Genomic DNA, 17,381 nt, shown 5'->3' with positions numbered 1-17,381 from the left:
CACAGCTGCATTCATCCTGTTTTCCCCAGGACATCGCTGCGAGCAAATATGTCTACATGACAGTACTTAATGACATAAAACATCACAGTGTATAACAGTACACATGTTTGGATATCTTTGCTAAAACCAGGACCATGTAACAGAGGCAGCACAGACACAATTAACTACAGTACCCACTATCCCTTGCCCAGTTTGACCCCATATTGTCAACTGATCTACAGATATCCTGCAGAAACAGTTTGCTAGTTGTAGGTGTAGAACAGAAAAGTCTGCACTGGAGTACAATCTACCCGGAATGGATCCACAAATTCAATACAGAAGGGCATACTGGGCATGCTCCCACACTTAGAGAAATGAAGGCAATGTCAGACAATGAAATACTGAAAGGTCATACTGGGCATGTTCACACACTTCAAGAAACGAAGCCTGTGTCTGGCAACAACAGTGGACCATACATATCTGACAGTTGCAGATGTTAGTGCATACACACCTCAGTATGCACCAGTCATGCATTGCACACACATTGGATAGGAATACACATATATATCCAAGGACAACACACTATAATAGGCCAAAAGAACACATACATAGATGTGTGGAAGAGAGTGACAGTGACAAAGAGCCTTCCATCATAAGGCCTGTCCCACCCAGCACACAGCCAAATGGCTACAACCACATGATGTGCAAATGTCACTCACCATAGATATTTGCCACTGGAATCCCTCAGCATTATAGACTCTGTGGTGCTAGGGCTAACTGTGCAACATGACTGTACAAGGCAGTAGTCACCTAGCAGTTGTATACACGTACTTGTGGATTATAAACCTGTGTGTGCCTGAGTGTGGTGTGTCTGCCTCTAGATGAATGGGTTATGGCCCATGCACACAAACAGTCCTCTCCATTGACCTACTATGGCAAGCCTGCTGATGTCAGTCACTTTGAAATACACCTTTGGGGAAAGAATAGCTTAGTAATCTCTGTGGTACATCCTATAATTATGTAATGCTGTAGTGTGGTAAACTAGTTAGGTAGGAGTTCTAATCCCAGATGTGGCAACTGTGCGTGTGTTAGTTTGTCTGTATAAGGAGCAATGCTTGTGAGGCCATTCACAGTTACTACAACCTCCACTGCTCTACTTTGGCAAGCCTGCTAATGTCATTCACATTGAAATACACCTTTAGGAAAAGAGTAGCCCAGTAATCTCTGTGGCAAGTTGTATAACTGCATAATGGTGTAGTGTAATAAACTAGTTAGGTAGGAGTTCTAATCCGAGATGTGTGATTGTCTGTGTTTGTCTGTGTAAGGATCAATGCTTTTTAGGCTAGTCACACTCACTACAATCTTAAATGCCCTACTTTGGCATGCCTGCTGATGTCATTCACCTTGAAATACAACTTTGTGGAAGGAGTAACCTAGTAATCTCCGTGGTGCATCCTAGAACAGTGTAATGCTGTAGTGTGGTATAATAGTTCGGTAGGAGTTCTATTCCTAGACATGGCAAGGGTGGATGTGTGTTTGTCTGTGTAGGGATCAATGCTTTTGAGGCCATTCTCAGTCAATACAACCTCCATTGCCCTTCTTTTGCAAGCCTGCTGATGTCATTCCCTTTGAAATACACCTTTGGGGAAGGAATAGTCCCATAATCTCTGTGGTGTGTCCTATAACTGCATAATGCTGTAGTGTGATAAACGAGTTAGGTAGGAGTTCTATTCCCAGACATGGCAAGTGTGTATGTTTGTTTATCTGTGTAGGGAGCTATGCTTTTGAGGCCATTCACAGTCAATACAACCTCCATTGCCCTTCTTTGGCAAGTCTGCTGATGTTATTCCCTTTGAAATACACCTTTGGGGAAAAATTGTCTAGTAATCTATGTGGAGTGTCTTATAACTGCGTTATGCTGTATTGTGATAAACTAATTAGATAAGAGTTATATTCCCAGACATGGCAAGTGCTGATGCCACTCCCTTTGAAATACACCTTTGGGGAAGGAGTAGTCCAGTAATCTCCATGGCACATCCTATAACTGCATAATGCTGTAGTGTGATAAACTAGTTAGGTAAGAGTTCTATTCTCAGACATGACAAGTGTGGATGTTTCTGTGTGTTTGTTTGTCTGTTTAGGGAGCAATGCTTTTGAGGCCATTCACAGTCAATACAACCTCCATTACCCTTCTTTGGCAAGCCTGCTGTTGTCATTCCCTTTGAAATACACCTTTGGGGAAGGAGTAGTCCAATGATCTCTGTGGCGCGTCCTATAACTGCGTAATGCTGTAGTGTGATAAACTAGTTAGGTAGGAGATCCAATCTCAGACATGGCAACTGTGAGACTTGGTGTGTGTCTGTGTTTGTCATTCATATCCGGTGTGGAGGTGGCTGTGAGTGTGTAACAACTGGACTCATTGTGGAGTGGGATTTGCAAATTTCTTATATGGTGGGTCTATTATATGTCAAAATGTCCACCTTACAAGGATAACATATGTCAAATAGCCAAGAGGCTGGGATTGCCAATCCATACCCCTACATGTGACATCAAGTCCTGGCGAACATCTTAGGCAACCCTTGTATTACCCAGAGAACACTCTTGACCCATGTCTCATACACAAACACACTTGCCTAGGCAACAACCTCTTTGTTGGTAGTACCCTGCATATTGCCCACAGATAGTAACCATGGTGTGATTGCAGTGGACTACAGAGGGCATGGCACCCTGTCCCATCACTACAATAGGCACATAATTGCAAACAGTGCACCTTCACTATGTTCCCAACTGGACGCATGCAACAACTGTAGTGCCATCAAATGTGACCCACAAAGGACATACCATGCATTAAATACATGCCCTGTATGGACAGATGCCATTGACACTAGGGAATACCTGTATCATACCATTAGTGTAGGTGCAGGGTCAATCTGGTGTTCATTACCAGTTCCCACCAAATAAGGCCAGGACTGGCATATCTGATGATAACACTCTCTGTACACAACATGGGCCAGACACCCCAGGTACAGTTCCACATATCAATGAACCTGTATGTGGGACATGTGCATATCTCAGACACCATCCATGTCATGGACTATAGAACACATATATGGCAAGCATTGCACAGCACTGGCCACACACAATAGTAACCCAGATGACTGGATTGTGAATACAGTACTCATCTGTGTGGGCCAATCCAGACATTACACCCCTGAGCCACACTGCAGACCATTGTCTTGTGGCCTGATGCCAAGGTATACCCTTCATGTAGCCTTGTACAGCCTTCTGGCACAGTCAACCACTACACACCTGTGAAGCAATGCACCCATGCATGTCAGTACTGGCATCCTGTGTCTGTGTGTGTGGAGTATGATGCTTTTGACCCTATTCACACTCACTACAACTCCCATTGGCCTACAGAAACATGCTGTCTGATGCCAGACACTTTCACATACCATTTGCACATATATCATCTAGATAACCCCTGTGGTGCATGTGATACCTGCATATTACTGTATTGTGGCAAACTAGCTAGTTAGGAAGTCTATTCCTGACCCTGCCAACTGTGTTAATGTGTGTGAGTCCCTGAGAGAGTGTGGCTGTGTTGACGTTAACACCTGGTCATGTGGACAGGCACGTGTACTAGACCTAACTTATCACTCCTATATCACTGTTGCAGATGTCACACACCATCAGATATACCTTTGGACAGCTCCCTGACATGTAAGCTATGTGGCACATGCAATAACTGCATAGACATGTGATAAAAATACATAGTCAGTCAGGGGGTTGAAACCCTGTACTGGTAGGTGTATGACCCAAACATGCTTTAGTTTTTACTCTCCCACCCCCTCCTTGACTTTGTCTTTGTCTGTCTCTCTCACCCCCTCTCTGGTGGATGTGGAGAATTACACCTGCTTTGCTTAGGCAGCAGCTTGTGTTTTGTAAGTGATGCTCATGATTAGCTGATTGCATGTGGATCAGCTCTGGTAACATCCCCATAGCTAATTGCATGGAAACACACTCCAATATGTAGGAACATCATGTGGGTGTTGGGCCTTTTCATTGACTGTGAGCAGGACCTCAATTTGGTGTTTGGCAAACAACATCACAGATGGTATTGGGATTTACCTCTAACAACATACACTGTGGAGACAGGCCAACAAACAGGAGGGGGGGTGCCAGACATGACTACAGAAAGTAAGTGTTGCTCTTCTGCATTTGGAGTAATGTTGATTTAACAGGGTGAGTGTGGATATGGCTGATCTACATGATTTAATACCTGTTGTGACAGTGTTATGTGTTTGAGGAAACTCCCACCTGTAGGGTTATCTGCAGACTGGGCAGTGTGTGGAGTCTTATGTTTCTTGTGTTACTCACAGAACACCTATCTTAGAACTGCAGAAGCAAAGTCTGAGGATTGCAGTCAGTACATGGTGACAGCCATGAGAGTTACTGACTTCATATCCCTCACAGGACATATGTCACAACAAACCCTGGTATGACAGTAGATGTATGAGGTTATCACAGCAACATGCCAATATTGGCCCAGTGTTTGTGGCTCCAGCCACAAGTCTGTCAACCTTTGTACATATGTCATGCAGTAAGAGATGCATATGTTGTGTACACCATTATTTATTGACATCATACATGATAACAAGACAGTCAGATATCAGACTGCTAGACATGTTATGTATAGTAGGGGTTATTTCTGAGGACATAACCTGAGCATTCTGCAGTTGTGTGTACAGTACAGGGGTCTGTGTACTTATGGTGATTGTCGACAGTATGTGTATTGCGCATATGTACCCTGGCCTGTGCACAGATGGTGCTAGATGCCATTGCTCTTGGTCCTGTTTTATTTGATGTTACATGCTGCTCCAGTGTATGGTACCCTATCGGTTCACGTCTGTAGGGCCAAACAAACATGTGTCCCATATCACAGACAGGCATTGGACCACACTGTGTCATGACCCAGTTTATGTAGGGTTACTGTGTGAGTAGCACATATGAGGATGGTGTTTATCAGACAGTCCATATAGTGTCATATTAGGCGTGCATACCACATGTGGCTGTGGCTGTGTTCACATTGGTTGTGGGTATGCACTTTCTCACAGGTGTCTGTTACTCTGTGCTGTGACATGCGTGTAGAGCCTGCTACATTTGCAGGTACATGTGTATTCCCCCATACAAAATGTAGTCCAGTTGTGGAAGTCTGCCTGTAGCTTGCACAGTGCTTTGTTACATGCCTAGCAGCTTAGTGTAATTATCCAGTATTCTGTTATGTCCAGTTATTTGCAAGACATACTGCTGCGTGGCTACCATAACTGTTGTGTATTTCTGACAAAGCAGTGGGATTCTGTACAGATGTATGTCACTAACTACTGGATAGTATGTGTCCATGTGACCTCTGCACCACCAGGTATTATGTGTCAGGACAGACTGGCATATGTGAATGCATAAACTGTGCGGGCATATGTAGTCCAGTATTTATGTGACATACCCATGTACATGGCTGTTAACATCCACATTGTCATACGTGGTCCACGTGTCTCGCACAAATGGGATCTGTGTACACCTCTGGACTGACTACACTGTGCCAGACTGTCCACATATATTGGTCATATCTCTGCTGTAGTCCATAGGATCATTACTGTGCTAGCAGTGGGACTGAACTATGATGTCCTTAGGATGTCTGTCAGTAGCCAATGGTGTACATGTCAAAAGCATATGTGACCTTCCACACACAACATGTCTATTAAGACAACCCCTGTTACAGTAGCAACAGTCTACATATATACCTGCAATACACATGACATCCCCTTGCACTAAGAGGTTGGGACTATTGGTGCTGAGGTAGGACTCCACTCCATGTTCTGGACATATGGTAAACATATCTGTATGTATATAGATATATAGACATATGTATATATATATATATATATATATATATATATATATATATATATATATATATATATATATACACACACACACACACACACACACACATATATATATATATATATATATATATATATATATATATATATATATAGCTATATAGATATATAAATATATATATATATATATATATATATATATATACAGCTATATATGTCTACACATATATAGATATATATATATATATATGCACATATAGTTATGGATATCTACATATATATATACATATATATATATATATTACATATATATATATATATATATATATATATATATATATATATATATATATATATATATATATATATATATATATACATATATATATATATATATATATATATATATATATATATATATATATATATATATATATATATATACAGAGAGATATAAAAATGGCCATATATATGATGCACTATATGGATGTGTACAAATACATATATATGAATATATATATGTATCTACATGTAGACATATATCTACATATGTATATGTATATATCCATATCCTTGTCATGTGTAAACATCACGGTTATGTATACCTTCCCAGTTGTATCTCACCGTATGTATCTGATATGTGTATATTTAGATATAGCAACATATGTGATGCAACAGTAATATCAATAATAAGTACTACGAAATAGTGGAAGTCAAAGCAGTTGTTCAATACTATTCAATATGTGTACTGATAGATATACTGGAAAAACAGCAACTGTTTTCACAGCTGTCATGGCGTGGTAGTTAACTGTTGTAACTATAGTGTATAGGGTCCTGGGTTCAAGACCTGTAAGGGCTGTTTATTTTGTTTCTGTGCAGGACAAGGGCTGTTGGATACACAGTGGTTAAAACAGTTCTGAGCAGTTTTAAGTATGTTTGCGCATGCTTGCGAGAAGCTAAGTAGTGCTTATGTACAGTTAAATGTGCAGGCGTTGCTTACCAGTGTGCAAATGTACTCAACTGTTATATTGCAGCAATGCTGACACTTGTGATGCATGGCTCAGCCCTGGTAACCAGTGCTTACATCCCAGTCTGATAACATAGCAGGGTAATGACTTCTCTGATAAGTGTATGTAATGCCATGTACAAAACACACGTCTATGTGCCGTCATTATAGTAGCAAGGGATGTGCATGTCATGTCTGGGCCACTCAAGTATATAAGACATGTACAGCACTCTTATCCATGTGAATGTATTACCTACAAAGGTAGTAACCCAGGTTATGTGCTGTCACACTGGCATGTACTGTATCATGGTGTTACTACTGTTGACAGTGCTTTCCCAGGCAAGAGTAGAGTGCTAAATATAGTACTGACAACAAGCACCCCTGCAAGCATAGCTGGACTCTGAGGCCTCACTGTTATGTTCCTGGTGTGTGAGCTGCATCACAGTATATATCTTCTACTGGATAATGATCTGACATGTGGAAAGTAACTGTAGACTACTGTCTGTACAGCACATGTCAGTGAGGGCTTCCAACATGTAGTAATGCCATGCATATTGGTGTCAGACGTCTGTCTGTCAACACATTCATCCTACTGCATAGCTACTTGCCAAGATGATGTCTGTCAGTCCCTGTACAAATGTGCAGATGGCTGGTATCCAACTTGGATATGTACAGGCAACCTATGTTTGACTGACACTGACATGTCTGCCCAGCTGTGTTATAGCTGGCACATATAGGAGACAACACCATATATGCACCATATGCCATGGGTACCTCCACTACACTACCACAGTCAACAGAACATGCTTAGGTACAGGTCATCACAGACACTAACCATGTGTTGTAATACATGTTGCATACATGTCAACTGGATCACCTCAGTGGCCATTTGCAGGATGCACCCAGAGGATCGGCTAATGCATGTCTCTCTCACCCTGAGGGTCACCACAGTGGTGTCTGTTGATAGAGTGCCTGCTGGCACATGGCAGGTGGCATGATACCACTATACACACATCCCCTACACTTCTCATCTCTCCATGGACAATAGCCAGGTACACACCTATGACCACCTGCAGTGATGAATCACAGTACTGACAAATGTGTACATTTTCATTACTGAGGATAGCAGTGTCTGTGTGTGAGTGCACCTGTAGTTGGGAATACCATGAGGGCCTTCACACCCACCACAACACCCATTGCCATAGTAAGATGTGGCTGCTGCTGTACCGGACATTACATATACCCTGTTACTCTCCTCTCCCTAATGGCTACATGAGCCTTGCAGTACCAGCACAACAGTGTTGTACAAATGGGTTGATAGGCATGGAATACCCATTGAGTTCTGGCAAGTGTGTGTATGTGTGCATGTCTGTATATCTGTAAGGTACAACATTCCGAGGCCACATACCCCTATTACAATGCACATTGCCACAGAGTAGTACGGATAGTGTTGTTTCTATCCTTAGGTGATGTATGACAATACATCTCCCTTCTATGCCTGTGGTATGTGTATTAGATGCATATCCCTGTAGTACCACTGTTGGGATGGACAATGGGTTGTATCGCAGTCATGGGCAATGTCTGATGGTGGGTATGTCAGAGTGTCATCATGGGTTCCAGTGAGTACAATACCAACTGTGGGATATGGGTGCTGTGTACCCTGTCATTACACCATGGTACACCCGGTACATGTCCCATGTACCACTGTATGGTGACCGCTGTCACCATCAACCATACAGGTAACTGATACCACAATCCAGCCCAGGTATGCATGTGCTGTGTGTAGCCTACCTGTAATACAGTGGAGACACTGACAAGTTAGTTAGCACCGATAGGCCCAGGTCTGTCAGATGTGTGTCTGCCTGTTATGTGTCTGTTAATGTGCATATGATGGTATGTCAGACTATGTATTGTCCATATACAATCATTACATCCCACATTACCATACTGTACATGTCTGTGGATGTTCTGCATGTAACATGTAACCTGGAACACACCTTACCCTAAATGCTGTGTGGTGTGTGCAATGAAAGCTACCCACTTCAGTAGCAGTATATACCTAGGTAGGGGTCTAGTCCCAATGTTGGCAAGTAAGAGTGTGCGTGTATGTGGATGGATCTACATCAGGTTGCTGATTATACATGTCGCAGTGGGCCACCTGTCCATGTGGCACAGGCAGTAACTGTTTTACAAACCTGTGACATGTGTTCAATTGTACCCAAGATATGTCACAGCCATGGTGTCACCACAGTGCCATACCCCCTGTGTAATATGACTGCAGACCATCCTCCTGCTGAGACATGTACACCTACAACACAAAAGGGTAACATTATGGAGACCACAATCACTCAGTGTTACTAACAGCTATAATGCATCATGGCTGAACAGCTACACTACTTGATATGTATGCATTAAACATTACTCCTAACAACATGTTACACAGCAGTACATTGGTACACTGTAGTACAGTCACCGTGTGCATCAGAACCATATTAGCCTGTCCCTGCATCAATGTTATGGATGACAGGGATGTGGCACAGGTATCATTATATGCACAGGGTGTGTTGTTGGTTTGCCAGAGACCGAGAGTGGGCCATACGTTTGACACCATGTGTGTGGGTGAGGGGTGTAATTAGTTGAAATGGGTATTGCGATGTGGTGTGTGTAGGTATGGGGTTGCCCTAGGTGTGTTTGTATAGTGTGTGGGTATGCATGCACACAGTTCTGCCATGTGGCTGCCCTATACAGGTGTGTCTTGGAGAACTGCAGACCATACCTGGCAGGGTGTGCAGTTCACCACCTCCAGCTACAGACACACGGACTGTTCCTGCCAAGGGTTCCATGGGCACGTCCAGGTACAGGCTATGATGTGCTACTCTCCTCTGATGATGACAGATGTCTGCTGGAACCAGGTCCTTCCTGAGACTGGCCAGGGCAATGTGCATGTGGCCTGCTGTGGTGTGGTGAGGACAGTACCCCCCTTGCAGTGCTGGAGCTGCTACTGCCACTACGGGAGCACCTTGGTGTCCTGGCACGTCCACATTGACCGCCAGCTGTTGGTGTTGCTAGCCTATGTCCACACGGCCATTGCCCCACTCCCACCACATGTTCTAGCACGGACAAACCACGGTTGATGAGAACCACCATCTCACCCAACCATCTATCCATGACCTTGGTATAATCACAGAGGGCACCAGCAAGTTCATGGAAGTTGTCACTTACTGATGAGAGAGCTGCCCTCTGCAGCCTCAGGCCCTGTCTGGTGTACAGTTCCATATATGCCTGCACCCCCATGACAGTCTGAAACATGCACCTGGTGGTACCAGTTGTGGCGCTTCTGCCATGGCAGGATGACCAGCGGCCCTACCACGAGCACCCTGGTACATTTGCCTATGCGGTGCCCTGCCAGACATCTGGCTATGCCTGCTGTGACCAGACACAGCAGGCATAGATACCACACTATCCTGTGCACTACTGCCAACTGCCAACTGTCTCTCTACTATGGCTGCTGGTGATGGGGTATGTATAGGCACTGTAACTGTGTATGGGGTTGGGGTGGCTAAGAGGGGGTGTCAAACGATGGTGCAGTTTGGGCCTCTGACAACCCCGCCTCTGCGTCAATAGTCCTATCATCATCTTCCATGTCTGTATGGACACCAACATCAAATTGCATGCAAAAGGGATCATGACCCACCTCGCCACCTGTGGGGGGAGAACAAGAAACGCACCTGTACAGCATTGCATAACAATGCACACATATACACACACACACACACACACACACACACACACACACACACACACACACACACACACACACACTGAGATTCCACCATAATATCTACCTGTCCCTGAGTTTACAGATAGTCCCACGTTTATTCACATAAGTTCCCCATCCTGCATCACACTTGGTAACATACACTCATTAATACCACTCATTAATGTATCATTCCTCTAAATGCCTAGACGAGGGATCACAACACAAGACCTGTTACTTCATTATCTCCTTGACTTGAGTGGAGTAGGTTTTACATGAATTCACTGCTGTCATCCAGTGTTCACCCTGGGTATGTCCGGACGTCGTGAGCATGGCCCCCATATGTTAGGGGCTACTATGTTCACTCCATAATGTCATGCACTGGGGTGTCATATGTAACTATTGCTCAGTACATGCCAGATCTGCTGCTCAATCAACTTATCATGTGGACAACAGTAATATATGGATACACTCCTTGGTGTTGTCTAGTAATTCCCCAATGCATCTGTAATGCTGCATACATGGTTAGTCATTCACTTTTCTGCTGATTGCAATATTAAGGGTATACCTGGTGTCTACTTTCCTTCCCAATGCATGTTCCATGCTACAGACCTTATTATACTATCAGCTGTCCTGTGATTACATATCAGACAAGTATTCCTGATGTCTCATGTGTCAATCCATGTCCATGCACTGCACAATTCCAAAGGGATGTACTGCTGTATGAACAACCCCACAATCACACATGCATACATGGACTTCCACACAAACATAAACACATGCACACACACATCCTACATGCATCAACCCCCCCTCCACTCCACCAGATTGCACTTACAGACAAAATAATCCCCACACACACACACACACACACACACACACACACACACACACATGCACACACACACACCTACAGGTGAGGTTACACAACGATAGTACACACAGTCCTCCCATTACCCATCTGTCAACATGCATAACATATGGTACTCAACAGCATGCAGTGCAGCTATAGTCAATCCATGCTAGCAACAGTGTACATGTGTGTGATGCATGGCCTGTGTTAGTAGGTGATGCCCCTTCCCCTGGTAAACACTGCACCCATGTACACAGTATTGCTGTGCACCTGTTCTGCACCCTGCCATGTACTGTGCACCAATCCTCACAGGTGTACAAACCATTGCTGAATGTGTATTACTGTGTCAGTTATGTCTGCTCTGATGCTCACAGCCCCTATGTGTTTGAGCAACACATACCTGGGATGATATGTGGACAGATGTCATTTGTGAATGCCTGATGTCTGGTTTACAAATTTCAACGTCAGCGGTGCATGTATGACCAATACTATACTATTAACTGACAACCGTCAAACCTTACCGTGGCTATGGGGAGTGCACACACCCTTATTAATATGACGCACTCTTCCTTGATATGCCATGGGACCACATCACTGCATATATTAACATTACATGAGCATAATATGTGACATATGTCCTGTACATTCACATGCAGTGTCTAAGAAATGTGTTAGGTGTGCAGATGCTGACCGCGATGCATACACTCTGTGGGTGCACATGTGTGCACACCCTTATCATGACAGTTTGTTCCACCTACTGTTATGTGTACTACAGCAGTCACTATTCCTGGCAGGGGTATACTAGCATGGGCCATCTGCATTTGCCCGTATATGGTCAGTCTGCCCTACACATGTCCCCCAACTCTGCATGATTGCATGGTCTACTCATGTGCACATCCCTTGGAGTTCACACACTGCCGTCACTATTACTGTGGAGCTAGGTTTACATCCACCACAGTTCTTGAACCTGACTGTATGCAGATACAGCCATTCTTAGCATCATTAGGATCCCTGCTGCAGTGCACTGGTGTGTCATGATGACACACCCTCCCCACCTTCAGCCTTTTTGCAGATGCTTGACAACTATGGCCTACACATGTGTGTCAGTTTGCAGCATCCCAAACACTGAAAAACATGTGTAACAGCCTAGTCCCAGCTAATGACTGGCAAACATGCAGATGTACACTGGCACCGGCACAGTACAGATGGGGATGGTAGGCCTGAGGTGGGGTGAGGCATTGGTTGTGCAGCACCTGTATCTTACATAATACTGTCTGTATGTTTCCAACATGCTCTTGGTACACCAGTACACATTGCAGCACATGACTGTTGGGGACCTCTTCTGTTATGCATAAACTACCTGTAGAGAGGCCTGGCTAATGTTTCCTGTGGTATAACTGTCACATTGGTTTACCCTAACCCATAGGCCATGCACTTGCAGAGTCCTGGCAATTACTGACATGGGTACCACACAGCCAGTAATTGCTGGACATTCCTGCTACCCCCTCAGTGTTGTGGCATGTTAGTGGACAGCCCGCATGATCAGTTTGCTACATGTTTGTCTTGGGTGGCCATCTGTTTATGTCCTACATCATTCTTGTCCCATACATACTTACCACATACATGACTGTCTGGACTGTTTGCCATGGCATATGCAATGGTCAGGTATGGCTACATGTGCAGTTCATGGGTGCTACCTGTTGTGTATGGGGCCCATGCCATGTCATGTACAATGTGTGCAAGCCACGCCTCCCTCTGTTGCAGGTAAGTGTGCACATTTGATGGCCAAATGTCTTAGACAGCTGACCACTATGTGATGTGACATTGGGTTTGTGTACTTGCTGAACGGTGCATTTCCATGACAAATGCATGCAAGCAGTACCTCAACAGCTGCCTCCACTATATTTTCTCTGGACTGTGTGCACTAATTTGCTACCAGTGTTTGTGAAGGTATGTATTCCCCATATTTGCTGCCCTAACCTACAGTTTCGTATTACACACTCAGTGCTCATGTTGAGACCACATTGCAGGTGTTAAGGGCTGTTGACCACAGTATTATGATATGCCGTAGTGTTGATCTGTAACAGTTGCCATTGTAATTCTGGTATATACACTGTTGTAGCACTGTATAAGAGTGATGTTTCACACATGTCCCTACTGTAGGCCATGTGTCTCACCATTATGTTCATCCCTGTGGACACATTTCGCAATGACAGGATGTTAGTTATGTTGCAGGTGACTGACATACCCTTCAGATACCCCATCATGGTTACCACTGTGATGCAGTGCAGTTAACAACAACAATACGTGAACATGTACGGCATGCATTATGGATAGGTGTGTTAGATGTGTGCATGGAATATACCATAGCCATTACATGCCCAGTGTATTGTCAAGCATGAATATAAACCATACTCACCAGCTACAGGCTGCTGCCTTGGTGGTATACCAGAGGGAACTACATAAGAGTGTGAGAGATGTGATGTCAGTAGCCACAGCTTTGGCATTGCTACAGGGTGGGTGCAGCATTACATTACATCAACAGTACAAGTCCACAATACTACAGCTTATGCACATCTGTTTATTACTACTACGCAGCAACAGACTATATATAATGGCATCTCACATATGCATGATTTACCTGTACAGATGCGGATGAATATGCAACAGTGGCCTACTGATGTGCCCCATGGCCTTACCTGCGCACTTCTTAGCCGGTGAGTGGGTAGCACCCACCTCCACAATGGTCTCCACCAGTTGTTGGGTGTGCGGGCTGGCGAGGAGCTCCTCAACATGTGTCGGGGGGAATGGATGGCATTACCCTTCCTGTTGTGAAGTGATCCCCGGACTGCAGGAGCACGCTGATGGGCATTGCGATGCAGTCACTACAGTGATGCCAGACCTGCTCATAACTGCGTTTATACAGGCCGACATCATTGACCCTGTGGACTAGATCGTTCCACAGGGCAGTCCGCTCCTGCTGCTCATGGGCTGTCCTGTTGAACAGAACCCGATAATGCTCTATAAGGTGGTTCAAAATTACCTCATTTTCCATCGCTGAATACACTGGTAAACGGCCGTGGGACATCTTGCCTGAAAGACATAAAGATGGAAACAGGCCTGAGCAACTCATACAGCAAGGTTACCATAGTTCTTAATACACATCTCTATCTCCCCCCGACCATATCAGTGACAACAAACTGTTCACACAACTCAATAGGTATGGCTACAGCCTACCTACCACTGGGACATGTATTGTACCACGGTTTGTGCTATGTGTTTGTAGCCATGTTCCCTGTGGGGACACTATCATTGCTGCCCTGCTATGGACTATTTCACCTGCACGCCATTGTCAGGGCCACTATGGTTCCATATATGCATGTGGTATGCTTGCTATGTGATTGATACACATCTGTCATTTTGTATTAATGGGGATATCTATGCATGCTGTTGGACATGTTCCGGGATTGTGTGGACTATTACTACCCACATATGTTCTATAACAGTGACACAATAGCATGTTTAGGGAATAGCTGCCAGCAGAACCACCTCTTCCACCTCATCTGGCCATGCTACCAGGCCACATCACATGTGGGACCTGCCCTGGGGCTTCCTCATCTACTGGTCTAGCACTACCTTCAGGCGGAACCACCTCAGGGGATCCTGTCACCCGAGGTCAGGTCCAGGGTCTGTTCCATAGGGGGATCCACAGAAACCTGTGGGATGTGCTACAGCACCTTGAGTTGCCCAGTACACAATCTCAGGATCCACATGCTCCTCCTGCTCAGCCTCCAGGCCATGCATCTTCAGGGCCATGAAACTGCTGTTGTGACTAGCAATGGGTGAGGGCCTTGTTCCCATTGTTTCCATATGGGGGCTCATGGGGCTTCCTCATTGCAGACCACACACACCATCCAGGGTGTTTACCCACCACATGTGTCATATACCACCCCTGTAGGATGTCCTTTATATCTACCCACCCGAACCACCTCCACAATTATACATGCTATCCTTCCCCATATTCCCATTCTCTACTTCACAGACAAGGGCAATGTGGTCCCAATAACGGGTTCACATGTGACATAACCATTCATGTTGCACACACTTACAGCTGTATATATCTGTGTGTATTGCTATGTGTGATGTTCCCTCACATATCGCCTGCAGCACTGTGGTGGAAATATAGGGGACATGTATTTACATACATATGTGTGTGTGTTTGTATATATGTAGATATACACACACACACACATATATATATATATATATATATGTGTATGTGTGTGTGTGTGTGTGTGTGTGTGTGTGTGTGTGTGTGTGTGTGTGTGTGTGTGTGTGTAGATATATATCTAAATATGGGTGCTTGTATATCTGTAGACATATATGTATATATATATATATATATATATATATATATATATATATATATATATATATATATATATATATATATATATATATATATATATATATATATATATATATATATATACATACATATATATATATATATATATATATATATATATATATATATGTGGTACATTCAGACATCAGGTCCACAATCTTCTTCCTGCACAGCTGCACTGTTCTGCCTTGCTACAACATCGACAGATGCCACATATGGACACAGCCTAACATTAGGGGGGTATATATAGGGCCAGATTCCAGGTAAGCCTATTACACACCTATGGCATTTCAGCATGCTACAATACATGTTAATCTGAGTGTTCTGCAAGTGGTGGGCTCTGGAACCCACATGTCCATCATTATGGCATTACTTCCACCACCAGCTATTGGCCACAGTAATATACATCCTTTCCATTACACAACACACACTATGTTTGCTTACATCTTGTCAGTCAGTGCTGCTCTGCATGGTTGACGGGTACGGCCCACTACCCACAGGGACAGACCCTATTGTCCATAGCAGTTGTTCTGCTGAACATCATTGCAACAACACCTGATGGCACATATGTATCATTCCATATCATCTATCCCAGTATTATGGACCAAGTACTACAGTCAATTACATGCATATATACTTCACATACCTGTTGTGGGAATGAGGTCTGTTTTGGATGGTTTCCTTGTAGGAGTTTTTTTTTCTCCTTGGCTTTGGCCTTAGCCTGCTTTCTTTGTTTCTGTTTCTGTTTCAGTTTTGATTTTGGTTTCGGTTTTGGTTTTGGTTTCTCTCTCTCTCCAGTAAATGGATTGAGCTGCTTGGAATAGATTGCAGCATGGCTTTTGTAGGTGATGCAGATGATAAGGTGATGGCCTCTGCACCAATCAGTGCCCTCCACTTGCTACCTGCATGCAGCATGCTGTGTAGTACTTCCAATTACCACTGTCATGGCAACCCACTACTATATATCCCTACATCATGTGGGTGTGGTCCCTTTACCTTTCCTTTTTGGTGGACATTCTTCCTGTGTGTGGGCAGCAGTGTTACAGACAGCAGATAGCAATACCTCATACAAGAGAACTTGCACATTCTGGCCAGGTACATATTTGTATGATGTTCCAGAACTACAGACAGAGTGTGAGTAGTTTTGTTGTTTGCATTGTATAGCACCAGTGCTACAGGGTTTGTGTGTACATACTAGTTTAACATGGAATGTAATCTGTCTGCATAGCTCTCAACTGTGGCCCTATCCACTTGATGGCCAGAGGTGCGCCTGTTATGTTTTTCCTGTCCACCACACAGGTCTTCTGTCAGATATATCAATGGCAGTGTGTGTGTTGAGTGTTATCAGTATATAGCTGCATCCATTTGTGTTTCTGACTTCATATTCCTGACTAAGGGTATGTTGCAGACTATCCTGTAACACCAACAACACTATTTCACATATGGGCCTGTGTTCCGGCCTCTGTCCTCCACCT

The sequence above is a fragment of the Protopterus annectens genome, chromosome 11.part0, assembly GCF_019279795.1.
Source record: "Protopterus annectens isolate FY-2018-M chromosome 11.part0, PAN1.0, whole genome shotgun sequence".
NCBI lineage: Eukaryota > Metazoa > Chordata > Ceratodontiformes > Protopteridae > Protopterus > Protopterus annectens.
The sequence above is the reverse complement of the archived record's forward strand: the minus strand, read 5'-3'. Positions refer to the sequence as shown.